The following is a 14652-nucleotide window of genomic DNA, read 5'->3' on the forward strand; positions in this document are numbered from 1 at the left end:
TTGGACCAGAACCTCTTAATCATAAAAGAGATATCAAAAATCGTGTCCAGCTTTTGAAAGATCCTTACAAATAGGTATCATATATATGGCTAACTCTGAATTCCACAATGTATATCACTTTTTTCTGCATAATTAACCCATCAGATTAGAAAAAAACTCAGAAAGTATGAACATACACAGGATTATCTAAAATAATCCATAATTAATGCTTAAAATAATACAACTCAGAAACCTGGAGCATCTAGCAAATTTTATCAGTAAATTACTTAATAAATGGCAGTATTAAATAGAAATGGAAGACCGGCATGCTGCAATATATCCCATTTTCTCTGGTGGGAGTTAGTATCTTACTGTTGAGCAGTATTTGGAGCAAAACACAGGTGCACTCTCTCTGAAGCCAAAACTGAAGCCAACCTACAATAATATAATTACAAAAAACAGTTTGGCCAAATATAATCAAATCTTCAACCCTTATCCAGAAAAAATATCCATGATACACATGATGATGTTGTTGATGGCTCTGAGTCTTAACATTTCATCAGCCCTTTTAATTGAAGCAATATTAATAAATGAACTGACAAGGAAACATTGAAGAAACAACATAATATATTTTAATAGCAATATTATATAATTCAATGCAAAAGTTTAATACATATAGCATAGTTATCTAGTTATGTTTTTGTACCAGCATCAATGCATTATAGAAGGTAAAGTCAAGAGCAACTTGAATTCTGTATATGGGTTCTGCTTCAAATAAAAAGTCAAATTTTATTCAAAGTATAAAAAACAACAGTATAGTTTTACTGAGGCAGAATAGTGCCATAACTCAAGAAAATTAATGCCATGAGCAATTTTTCCTCTCATTTTGACTGCAACAGTCAACAAAATAAATGAAGAACAACAAAAGAGAATCAGTGCAAAGGCCTAGAGAGTAACTCCCATTTTTTAAGCTATTAATTTTGTGGTTGGTGTCAAAGGCAATGACAGTAAGCACTGAATAAATACAAAACTTCTTTGGGATTGCTATTTTTTTCAAGATGAAAAATGCACTGGCTTGGAATGTTTATTTGAACCAGCTGCATGGTATTACTATAGAGAGTCAGGAAGTTAATATATTCTTTGGAAGTCCAGTATCATAATAAGTTATTCTAGCAGCCATACAGAATGAAGAGAGGACATACAATGTGATTTGGCTGCCCAAGTGCAGACGCTGCATATCCACTCCTAAATTCAAGCTACACAGCAGCTATAGGCTATCAGCCCTGGGTCCTGCAATAAGTAGAAGAGTGGGGGGTAGAAAGATGGGAGAACTCGAATCAATATTGACACTTACTAATACATGTAATGGGACTGATCCTCTCTAAGATCAACAGGATGAAATCCTCTGACATCCCTCATGGGACAGGATCAGGCTCACCATGTACTACGCTTCTTTTAACTCATTACAGTATTTTATTCTGGGCATTTGTCCCCTGCATTTTATGCAACCATGACCAATGTCCTTACTGGTATAATGCTGGCGATATAGCAAGATGTTGTGATATGAAGCACTGGAAAGTCAAAGAAATCTCTGTTTTGACAGAAATTTCCATGACAAACTAATGTGGAGGGTTGTGGGGTAGGAAGGGATTCCCCTCAGATATTCTGGTTAAGAATGGCCATGAAATCTGTTTATAGTCTGAATCTCTCTCATAAAACCATTAATGGTGAAATCCTTCATACCACTACAATCAATCTCTCTGTAACTGTTTAATAGCTATGCTGAGGCAAATCAAATTGTTCTCATAATCAAGGATAAAATACAACACATTTTGCAATCTATCAAGTAGAAGACCACTTACTGGTACTATTAGTATCTAAAAATGAACTGCCATGCTTCAGTAATATTAATTTTATGATATGATGTTTAAAGCAAATTAATTTAAAGTTACTGCTGAATTTCAAGGCTAGATGTGTATTCTTACGGAAAGATAATGCAGGAATGTAAGTTATGACACTGCAACATGTAGGCATAATAGGGTAAGTTAAAGTTACCATACAGATGTTTTGATTTTAAGACTGCATTCCCTTACCCTGGCTAATATTGTCACAATCTTCTGGTTGCCTAAATATGGATTATTGTTATCAGCCATATCCTATCATCCTTAGGCAACTTTCCCAAAAAGGCAAAGGGGAATTTTCTTTGAGTGACAGATGTAGAATAGTGACAGATGCAGAATTCACCATTATTTATCCTTTCTCTGCCATGTAAAGTACATTATAGAACAGCTATGGAACTTCTTTCTAAATAAGGGCAAAAGCCTCTTCTCCAAAATCCTACTTTTACCTAATTTTTCCATCTTCATAGAGCAGTATAGACATTAACAATCAGCTGAAATCTAAGAATGAGTAAAGATTTTGTCTGAATTTATTTATACCTTAAAATGTCTTACACTTTAAACTAGTGCACCTTTACTTTCTTTAAATTATATAAACAGTTTATTTTCCAAGATGTCAACATGAGCTATAACATAGCTTTGTTAATTTAAATAGTCTATCTGTTAAATATATAAAAATGCAAAATGAAGTTATTTGCTAGTATAATTGGCACAGCTACATAAATCCCAAGCAGCTTTACCAGCTTGCGCTAAAAGATATTTTGGCCCATAATATTAGTCTAATACATTTTTCCATAAATAATAGTTTAGGTGAACAAGTACTCTGGTATGTGCTTACATTTCTAAACAAGTATTATCTACCTGATATGACAACTCTTTTTAAGTTATTCAGGTATTGTGCTACACTCACAGACTATTTAAAAACTGTACTAGATAACACTCTTTTGGGCACAGTACAACATATTCTAAATTCTGCCCATTTTTTTCAAAGTACTGTAATGATAATATATACTGTAACACCTATACAATTATATTAGGTTACTATCATAAAATGGATGTTTGACTCCCTTTCTGCATGCAAAATCCTCATGGCATTATTCCAGCAGCGAATGGCACTGTGATTCTAATGATGTGCCTGGATGGTGGGAAGCACAAAGAAGGACCTTACCTACCTCCGCGCCGGCCCAGCAGGGCCAGCACAACTATCCCAGCCCAAGGAGCTTGGTAACTTTGGTGGCACAAGCAATTTATAACATTGGGAAGTTCCAACGTACAAGTAGTAAAACTTACCAGTCACCCAACCCCAGCATTGTTCTTTTCTCCTGCTTTACAGCCACATTCAAGAAATTCTGGACTTCCTGCGAAATGATGGGCTCCAGTTGTACTCTGTCCCAAGAGATGCGGGGGAAAACAGACCAATCCCACTGTTAATGGCTTCTTTGCACTTAGGATCAGGCCAGGGGCTGGGAAATGAAGGCCACTGTGAAACAGGGCAGAGGAGAAAGGTTTCTGCCAGTTCTCCCTGATGCTGGGAGAACTCCACAGATGAATGCACTCTTTTTAGCATACAGCATGAGAGAAAATCCTACCACAGAACCTCCCAGGGTTTCCAGTCTCTTAAATGGGCTTTGCCTCAGAGAGGATGCCTTGACAGGAGCAGATGTGATAACAAATGACCTTTACAATTGCACCCTGAGAGCTGTTGACTATTTCCTGAAAGCTGTTCATCCTCCTAGCTCCTGACTTCAGTTTGGAAACCTTGATACCCTGGCATACAACTAAAAACAGGTCAAAATCAAGAAAAGCAGTAGAACATAAAACTTACCACCAAAAGAAAGAGGGGTAAAAAAAGAATACAAACATGTTTTAAGAGTCTTTCTTTGCATTTAAAGGTAAAAATCATAAATCTAAATGCAATGCCAAAACTCAGTATTATATTTTCTTCATCCAAAAGTCAGGAAAAAAATTCTGAGATAAACAAAAGTCTATCAAATGATAATACAATAAAAATTAGGTTCAAAGCCAATTAGTCTTTATTCCAATCCAAATTAATTCAAATCTATAATTTTAGATAACGTAATCCTTGCACATTCCTATCAGTGTGCTCAGATTTGTTGTGCAACATGACAAAATAAAGAGACTCCTTCCAAATTACAGCTTACAGGGTAATTGATGCACACACGAAGCAGTGCACCTAGGGAAATGCAGAGCAGAGGCTATGGGTGCACACGTGTGGCTGTGAGCATGACAGAGGAAGATGGGAGATTGTTTATTTGTTCCTCTTTGACTTCATCAACTACAGTGAAAACTTTCTCAGCGCTAACTTCTTGTAAAGCTCCTTGAAATCAAGACTGTGACCATATCCCATGACTAGCATGGAGCGAAAGTCACATTTCCCCCATATGCTCACTTAGGTTTATGTTGATGACTTCAGGCTGTCTCAACTAAGTCTTCTCAGAAAAAAAGGCTGAAAGAATAACAACACACTCACTGGCATTCCATTTTTAAGGCAAGGTTGGAAAAAAAACTGGCCCTGTTAATACAATGATATGCTACATCTCATTCATTGCCTGTGAGAGACAGAGAAGAGAAAAAGGGGAGGGGGAAGCAGGAGACAGAATGAGACAGAAAGCAGAAGCAGAAACAAAGATGCGGTATCTGGAGACAGAAAATGAAAGGAGGGATGACATCGGGGAATGTGCAAAACATGCCTCTTCCTACATTTGTTAAAACTAAACACACAAACTATCTTAAAAGCTGAAATAAAAAGCACAGACACATTTGATTTTTTTCTTTCTAGCAATGAGATGATTTGCTCAATGATTTTTTTCCCTGACAATTCCTGTGCTTTCCCTGCCATGCCTTCTCTTCTATCGTCTTTTCTCTATGTCTCCTACCATACTCTTTTGTTCCTTTTTCTTTGCTTCTCTAGGTCTGCTTCTTTCTTCCTCTTCTTTTCTTCTCTTGCTCTCCCTTGCCTTTTTTTTTTTTCCTATTCTTGCTCTCCCATGTGTTCCCTGAACACATGAAGAACATGAGCACAAATAGTGGAAAAGCATTTTTTCTCTGATGCTCCTTTTCTATCCCCGTGTGTTTTTCACTGCTGTAGCTCTGTTAGGTTTAAAATACACATAGGGAAGCCACTTGTACTCCCATGTGTTTTAGAACTATCTACAGTAGCACACTGCAGGAAAAACATGTGGGAAGGGAATGTGTCGGAAAAGTTGCTTGTACTCCCTCCAACACGTGGGCCACATTTAACAAGGTCAAGGGACAAGTGTGGCTCACAGGCATTAGTTTGACCGGTACTATAAAAAGGATCACGCATTCTTCTTTCTTTTACCTAGATACACTTTGCAGTTAATCACTCACCAAAATACAGCTTACAAAGTTTCAAGTGAGTTACTTTTATGTTTAGACTAGATGACCGGCTTATATTTTAGGAACAGATTAATAGATTTTTTTTCCCTGATTTGAAAATTCCAAGATAATGAAGGATATAAATGTAACAGGAGGAAATCCTTTTCTTTTTTTCCTTTGCCTTTCATCCTGTGTGAGGGCATCACACACGTTGTTGTTGACCAGCCAAGGGGATGCCCATTAAACTGGTTGTGTTTCTAAGACAGATTCTTTCAGTGGAGTGTCCCTTCCAAATTTTTCTGCTATGAGACCAAATTCACACAAAATGTCTGTGAACTGTTGGTTCATGTTATACATATTTTGACACCTTTCAGCTGGCTTTCACAGCTTTTCAAAGCACCTGTTCCAATATAACCTGTCTTACTGGCAGCAGCCAATACCAGTAAGACCCTGGTTTTCTTTCCTCCTTCATGTAACTATTTCTAACAACATACATGTCAAAAATATAATACGGTGAAAGGAGGCAAATGGTGCACAGTTCTCCTTGATACTGGACCACACTTTCTGCAGAAGAAATTATATTCGCATTGTTATAGAGACCAACTAAACTGCTCTTGCCTGTCACTTACCTCCTAGGGGAAGTGGTCCAGCTAACTTGCAAGTGGGCCGTTTGCCATGTGAACAGATGGGCATAGGGATCCACAGCCAAGAAATGATGGATCAAATTTTGAAATTTGTTGCTCACTCTTCACTCTAGTAGTGCCTAATTGGCCTCAGTGGAACTTTATCTCTGTAAAAATGGTATAATGGCAACAACATTTGACTGTACAAATACATATCACATATAGGTGCTGCAAGCAGGACTCCCGACTGACAGGATCAGAATGACCCATCAGTGAATATCTGTTACAAGCTTATGCAGCTCTCTGAGGTTAACATGCTGTTATGGGAGGATACAGTGGAATTCAAGGGCACTATCTAATACGTATTTTGAACAGTGGTCTAAGATAAAATCTTTTGTCTAAAAAGATCCTTTTAATAAATAACATAACCATTTAAACAAAGAACTGGTTCACTTATGTTTTATAATAAGCATACAGTAAGAGGAAGTAAGATAAGTTTTTCCATGATGTACTGTTTCTAATATATTGTTTAAAACTGTTCTATCATATATATAACAAATCTTACTTATGATTTAACATATGCAAATTGACAAATGTTAAATACTACTTAACTGGTTTTAATAAAATAGGAAGAAAAACTTTTTTTTAGAAGAACATTGTTTCTCAGCTTTCTAAGTAGTGCTGTGGCAGCATACATTCATCTCAAATTCCTGTGTACTCAATAAAAATATACAATGTGAAAACAATGTAGTTTTATCCTTGCATCTCATCGATGTGCTCATTTAGTTCTGTTTTGGTATCCTCAGCACTTTGAATTATTACCAAAGAAGAAGCATTCACTTTACCTCCAAAATTTAGGACCCTTTGTAAATATAGGATAGCTTTGTAAATTTAATTCTGACTTTCTGTTAGCATTTCTGCCATATCAACATTGTCTTACATTAGCTAATTCCAGCAGTTGCAAGCCAGGATCTTAACATTTTTGTTTATACTGTAATGAGAATCTCTTGCCTTACGTCTCTTTTTAGTGTACATTTTGATAGGTTACTGACAAATTTGCAAAAAATATTTCAACAAGAGCTGAAGAGCTCTATGAATGTATCAGTAAGAAGTGACGATGATAGTGTTAAAATGTAACCTCTGAAAATACATTGTATTTGTTATAAAATGATACATACAATAAAAGTAGATAAAATACTTTTATAAGTAGCTACACAACCACATTTCATTAAATATCTCAGGAAAAAAAGCAATTTCCCAGGGTCTCTTCCAATTTTTTTCCATCACCTCAGGCCCAGTGCTATTTTGTACAGGCAGATTAGGGTAGCTGATGATTCCTATTGATTTAAATGTCGTGCTAGGAAGCCTAAATCCCCAAGAGCAATAGAATCTCCCCTATCACTATCCTACTGCTTATTGACCTAATTCACTAACCAACCATCATGGCTTTCTCTCACAACAAATAAATCTTGCATGAAACAGACAGTACATGGACACTTGTAGTTTTCCGTCATGTTACCAACATAATAAATTTAAGGTCACCAGAGCATTCCTCTTTGTTTTGCAATATTGACCATGTCATTTGCCATTAAAAAGTGGGCAAGAAATCACAACTGTATTTTTACGTCAAAACTATTTCTACAATCTGAAATAAACTTGTTGTTGTATAAACAGTGCACACTACTCAGCATGTGTAAAATGCCATTTATTTTAATGCTGCGATTTGCCTGTGAGTTACTGTTAGCTTTGCTGCTGAACCGTTCCAACGGTTGCAGTGTTATACCCACTAGTTGAGGTACTACATATACTAAATGTTTACTGCTCAAAATTCTAATAATTAGTGAAATTGCTCTTTCATTACTTGAGTCAAACAAATAAAGAATGAAACCAGGTTTGCTCTGTTATTCTGTTTCTCACAGGGCAATATTTTAAATTAAGCCTTTTAACTTGGACATTGTAGATACTTGCATCTGAGCTTAACTCTCGAGTGATTTGACTGGGTCGACTAATACTTTTGTTTGTAAAAGCCAGGCATTTAAACTTGGTGGCTCTGTAGAATGTGTTCGTCACTAGATATGAAATATGTTCTAAAAGAGAACACAAAAAATATAATATACTTTTTAACAAAACTACATACTACTTTGATAGACAGAATTTTTTCAGAGAACAGGCCTAATTCTGCTCCCAGAAAAGTCAATTAGAGGAACAGAAAGGTCCTAAGTTACTAGTTCCTCATCAATATCAATTTAAGCTTTTATCAATGTAATTATAAGCAGTTAAAAAAAGTGATAAATACTAATTTATAATTGTTGATATTATCAAACTAAAATCATTTGTAACCACACATAAGTGTGCCAGATTTTTATCACATTATAAAGCTTAACATAGGTGTTACAAGAAACATCAATGAGCTACGCAAACTACGTTTGCTTCTGGTTAGATAAGTATGCTTTGTAGTAGTTGATACTCCCTCTAGATAATGGATATGGGCCAGATTCTCTGCTGATACAAAGCAATATAAGAAACTTGAAGGGAGATGTGCTGATTTACATGAGCTGCAGATCTAGCCCTAATATCTTTAGATGCAATAAACCGTCTTATATAACTCTATTTCCTAAATATTACTCAGCCATTCCTTACTATTGCCAAAAGGGAACTGCAGTTGCCAACGTCTGCCGGATTTTATTTATCAAAGCTTCTTTTAAGGCATCTATCATTTTGGCATGCAAGCCCTGCTCTAACACCAGAATCAAACATTTTCATAAAAAGCAGGATTAATTCTAACAACAACAACAAAAAATAGCACTTAGCGCTCTCTCTTGCTATAGTATTTGTTACATCTTTTTTAGAAAACTGCACATTTTCTTATTAGATTTAAATACTTTTTCTGCCTGATACTGCTGAACCATACAAATGGAATTAAAAGTATTATACCATTCATCTCTCTGAATACTGGATTACTGATAACTCATTCTGTTTATATATTTGTATTTATCTACTTCGATAAGGAACTAACTAAATGCAGAGCTAAGAAAAACACATTTCTGTTTCTTATATAAACACAAAATTATTTTACCAGCTAGGTCCTATGCTAAATAACATTTTAGTGTCCTGACGTTAAACATCTGGACACAAATAGTATGTAAAACATACAGGCTAATTTTCCTTTGAGGTTTATCTATTTTTACTTACATTTGCTGGATGTCAGCTTATAATAATTGCTCTTCTATACACATCTCTAGCACTAATGTGACAGACTGTGAATGCCTCTTGAAAATAGAGCGTAATATCCTCCATACAAGCTTCCAGCAGTGAGACTACGATCTTTTCCCTAAGTATATGAACATGTAAAAAAGTCTTACTTAAAACACTGTCAAGTTTCAAATGTATTTGGCTTACGCTTTAAAAGCACATAGAGATTAGACATTTCTCAATAAACCTAAAAAATAAGGCTAAATGTAAAGGAACTTTGAGTAGTGTGTGTGATGTTTGCATCTGAGTGCTGCCTGAATAGCATGAAAACAGCGCATACAACTTTGAAATATCCGTAAATTATGTCAGATGATCTGAAGGGTAGAAAAAATATCAATCTAAAATCTACTACAAATAGATGTTGCTTACAAAGAAAGAATACAAATGTAATCATTAAAAAAAGCATTTCCTAGCATTTTGTTGTGAGCATGATAAAATATATTAATCTGTGACACAGGACTAGACATAGAAGTATATCAGCAGTTCTGCTCAAGCAGCAGGAATCTTTTTGTATTTCTCCATTCACCATTAAAGGTGTGCATCTTTTATGTAGGCCTCATTTATAATTCTCCATAAATTTAGTCAGACACTATAGTTTTACCTTAAGGAAGAGCAAATACATTATGAACTATATAGCTTTATTTCCCTATAGGAGACCAAAATAAAATGATTGAAAATTTAGTAAATACAGCAGTTTCACTTAATTTATAGGATTAAAAATGTGTTAAAACTCACAAAAAGATAAAACTATCTGAGAGGATGTATTATGTAGTACATCATAACAAAGCTTGCTTACACGCCTATTTATTAATAATTTTTTTGCAACCTTAGACATACAGGTGTACAAAATCTCAGTAGGATTTTATTTGGCATATAAGATATAAATACAAATACATTTAAAGACATTTTTGATTTAAAATGATCTGATTTTTTTTCAGTAAAATTAAGGAAAAATTGAACTTTTAAGGAATGTAAGATTTTCCTGTATTGTTACAAATCAGAAGAGCTATGATGTTTTAAACAAGTTCTTCTCTGATTACCTCTGGAACCAATCTCACCTCAGTACTTAAATAAAGACTGAAACATTAATAGCTTAATAGTATATAATTTAAATGTGAAAACTGTAAGTTTTTTTTAAAAGATTTTTTATAGCTTAAGAATATATGCCCATTTTCATGTATGAAGGAAAAACAAAAGATTTTAAGTTTTGACAAACAGAACATACAAACAAATCAGAATGAAGCTAAACAAAATGTTAATAGGTAAGTCCTTCTTGCCTTTTTTAAATTAATATAACTTAATTCCAAAAATACTACCTAGCCATCAAATATGTTTTCAGGTTAAACCTGGAATAAAAATGTCAAATACCTGATCAAAAGCATATTCAGCTACCATAGTTTTTATGTTAATGAAATAAATCAAGTGCTTTCATATATTTAATTAAAAAGTTAATCTGCTGATCTGTTAATCAGTATTATTTGTGAGTAAAGGAAGTATGTTTTATTGAAATAAACCTTATCCATAGCCAAACAATGCATTTATTGGAATTATATTTACAAAAAAAAATCTGGAAGTATGAATTTTTTTTTTTTTTAATATGTGACAAGTACTGCACTTTCACCAGATATGAGGACTGTCTACAAGAATCATACCAAATTAATAATCCAGGCATGCCTTGGTTCAAGGCAGTATTTTGTGTGCTATATTTAATTTTTGTGTCAGTGACAGCAGAGAAATCTTCCTCGGCCTTTTGGGGTGTGCATATTCTTTTTCTTTGATGTCAGTGACTGATGCATGCATATCAAGTTTTTTTTTCAGATAGGAATCAAGTAAAAAATAAATTTGTCATAAATAGTTACTTATTATTTACTGTTCTTACCTATTTCAAAATTTTTTTCAGTAAAATATACTTTATAATAAGGCTCACTATTTACTTAAAAGAAAGACTCTAGGGGCATTCCATTAACCTGTGGATGAAACTCATATTGAAGTCAATAATAATTTTGCATAAAAGCAATGCTAGAAATCTCATTTTAGGTTATAATCTGCTAACCCAGTGGAGAACAATACATAGAAGACAAAATGCTATTCTGAGGCATTTCAAAATACTTATCCAACTCTTAAATTTTATGAATTAGTGCTCTGGACATGCTAAGTGATTTGCCCCTTCATTTTGAATGGTGTTGCATTATTTTGTTTTGACAAAGCATATGGTGTTAAAAAATACTAGCCTGAGTGGACTGCGGTAGTTCATTTCACTGATTAATTAATATTCAGATGTTAATGCATTTCTTTTGTACTTTCTTTCTTCAATATACAGCTTAGCTTCCTCTTGGAAATCATAATGAAAAGGGTGTACGTACTATGCGCAAGCAGCAAAACAAAGCTAATGTCAATTTGTCAATCTGAAAACCAGTCTCACCCCCTATTTGTGGGGGAAAAAAAGAGAGAGAAAAAAAAAGAAAAGTCAGGCTGACAGGCCGGGCAGGGGAACTGAATATATAAATTTTGTGATGAAAATTACTAAAGGACTTAAAAGAACCATGTAACCCTGCAATGAATCTTTAGCAGTTGCTTTGCCTTTAAGCTAGATTTTAAATTATAAATTTCAAAATGCTATAATTGTGGAGGGAACTTTAAAGAATAAATTTCTGTAACATGCAACTATGCCATATCTGTAGATTTCTAACTTTCTTAAAATAACTATTCTTTTTTATAGCTCTGGTCTCTTTACATTTGTAATTCTGCAGTTCAGAGTTTTGTCCTCTCCTCCATTTTATGTTTTTCTTCTCCTCCATTTTATGCTTTCTTTTTTTTATGTATAGTGTCTATATTTTAAAACTATATAAAAACATAGCCTTATTTTGTCTACCCACCTTTCTGTTGTAATGCCCTTCTCATTTCTGGCAAAATTAAAATTACCAGCAATTCTGTTGCCCATAGCTCTGAAGCTCAGAGTTCACCAATTCAGTGCTATTAATTTTTATGTCAAAGTATCAGACCAGGAATATTACTTCAGAACATACAGTAACAATCTATGTGTTCTTCATCAAATCATGAGGCCTAATTGTGTATATAAAGAGTGTATTAGGATTAGGGCCTGATCCTGCAGTCAGTGTAATTTTCTTTTTACTTCAATTGGGGCATGATTGAGACCTAAGCATAAAAACTCCTGTTTTTACAACAGAGTGACTGGACAACCCAGAGTGCCAGGAAATCCAGAGGTCAGAATGACCTGATTACCCATGTACTGCATCAGTACTGAAGAATAATCATACACTGCCATGTAGACAGTTGATCTTACATAAAACAATTATAATACCACAAAATGAGAAAAATAAAAAATTCCAATGATGAACTCATGTGATTCAAATATTGATAAAACCTGATTTTATCACTCCTACTGGAACAAAAATTTAACAGGCTTCAACAGCAGGACTGAGTTCTTAGATGACTGTTTATAATTAGTCAGAAGTATGAATATGAATATAAATACCAATACAAAATTCTTAACAGCTTTTCAATTAAATCTGCTACCAGTCAATTACCTTGAATAGCTCGGATGAAATGAAAATTGTAAATTCAAAGCTCTTTTCTAGTAAGGAGTCCAGTCCTCTGATAGCATTGTCATCAACCTACAAATGGATTGCAGCATAGGTCAGCAGATGATCAAAGCAGCAGACTATAGTCACTATTTTTAATTAAATGACTATGGAATATCTGACCTATTCTTATTACCAATACTATTTAAGACAAATAGCATTAAAAATAAAGAGGGAAAATGCTCTTCTCTGTTTTTCTATTATTTTACATATTTGGAAATAAGGTCAGTTGTTTTTGCACTGTCTTGTGTTTTCTGATATATATCATTAACTTCCTCTGATACATATCTTTTTATAGAAAAAAGGAGCATCTTTTTAACTTTATAAAATGTGATTTCAAAATCACAAAAACTGGAAGGGGCCTTCAGCTTTTACTATTTTTTTAAGCTGAGCAGATTTCAATATTGAGTTGCCCTTTAAGAAATGTTCTGCAGAGAAGTTTGTTCAGTGAAGGCTAAATTATATATTAATGCTGTTGTCCATTCAGAATAGCAAAGCACAAAGGAAAATATGATATCCAAAACATTTGGTACACTTCAAATTGGTTTTATTCAAAGGTTTTATACATCACAATTCATGTAATATCATAAGGCCTTTACCTAAAAGTTATTAGATCAATCACCTAATTTGATCCACTCCATTTAATTTTTTACATGTAAAATATTAAATTAAAAATGTTTGGGGGATTATGACAATTTTTAAATATATAAATAAATATTAAGAGGATAATGCCTCACCTCAGGAATTTGATAGCTTAACACAGAGATGTCTTTAGAAAATCTCTGTATGTCTCTACTAAATCATCAGTAAAGACTACATTATCTTAGTCCACACCAATATTTATATGTCAGAATGTGCAATGCCTTTAAAAAAATGATATAGGAGTCTTAGTTAAAGAATTATCTCGAGTCTATGCTCCCATGTCAGCTAGTCATAGCTATGGAAAAAAATTAAACAAAATACCATTTGATACACATATCTAATGGTAGACATATCTAAAAAAAAAAAAAAAAAAACTTCCTGGGAAACTGATGCAATTCTATTCATGGCTTTCTGAGTTACTAGACAGTAGGTCTACTACTTAAGAAACATAGCTTTGTTTTGTAGACTCTTGCCTAAGTTGAAAAGCTTCGCACGTCTTTAACAAGAAACATAAGCACTGTTGAGAATTACTGAGAAATAAAGTACTGATGAGTTAAAGGAATTTGCTGTAATAAACCCTTCTCTTTACTGTAATAAGAGCCAAATCCTTCATAAAATTAAGTCAGAAACAACATCGTCTCTGACTTAAAAAAAAAAAAAAAAAAAAAAGACTAATGGGAAAGCCTTCAGCAACGCAGGCACAATTTGCTTTTCCATGGGTACGCGAACACTGTTCCGTGACAACCCCGAAAAGCTCAGTGCAGCCATACGGGGTGCCCATTTGCGATCACCGGGAGATAACGCACCTACAAATGCATGAAAACTCCTTCCGCCAGCGCTTGGGTTTGAAGGCAGAGAGGTGAAAGACGCTAACGCGGCGCGCTGAGCAAGGCGCTGCAGGGAGGCAGCGCGAGCAGGACCCACGGCGCGAGCCGCCGCGGCGGGCCGAGACCTCCCGGGCGCGCGAGGCGCAGCGGCCCCGGCGCGGGGCGGGGGGCGCGGGGCGGGGGGCAGCCGGCGCGACCCCCGCCAGCCTTCCGGGGGGCTGGCAGGATCCTCGCGTTACTCCCGCCGCCGCCGCCCCGCGGGGGGCCCGGCCCGGCCCGCGGCCTCCCGCTCCCCGGGGCCGCGCAGGGGCCCGCCAAGCCCGGCGGGGAGGCAGCGGCCGCCGGAGGGGGGGGGGGTGGCTCGCCGCCTGCCTCGCTAGCGCAGTTCGGAAGCGGCTTGGCTCCTACCCCGGCGACGGAGACCCGCAGCCCCTGGGGAGCCGGGGGCGGCTCCGGGGCGCGCCCGGCG

At 35.7% G+C, this 14652-nt stretch overlaps 1 long non-coding RNA gene across 1 annotated transcript; it reads right to left on the bottom strand.

Moving 5' to 3' along the window:
* Positions 1–283: 283 nt before the first annotated feature.
* On the bottom strand, positions 284–14282 carry LOC106490020 (uncharacterized). Its single transcript, XR_001293524.2, has 5 exons — positions 14163–14282; positions 12661–12747; positions 5867–6027; positions 3168–3357; positions 284–414 (listed from the first exon to the last, which is right to left on the bottom strand). It is a non-coding gene; the product is annotated as an uncharacterized lncRNA (long non-coding RNA).
* Positions 14283–14652: the final 370 nt, after the last annotated feature.

Source organism: Apteryx mantelli, chromosome 2 (genome assembly GCF_036417845.1).
Source record: "Apteryx mantelli isolate bAptMan1 chromosome 2, bAptMan1.hap1, whole genome shotgun sequence".
NCBI classification, from domain to species: domain Eukaryota; kingdom Metazoa; phylum Chordata; class Aves; order Apterygiformes; family Apterygidae; genus Apteryx; species Apteryx mantelli.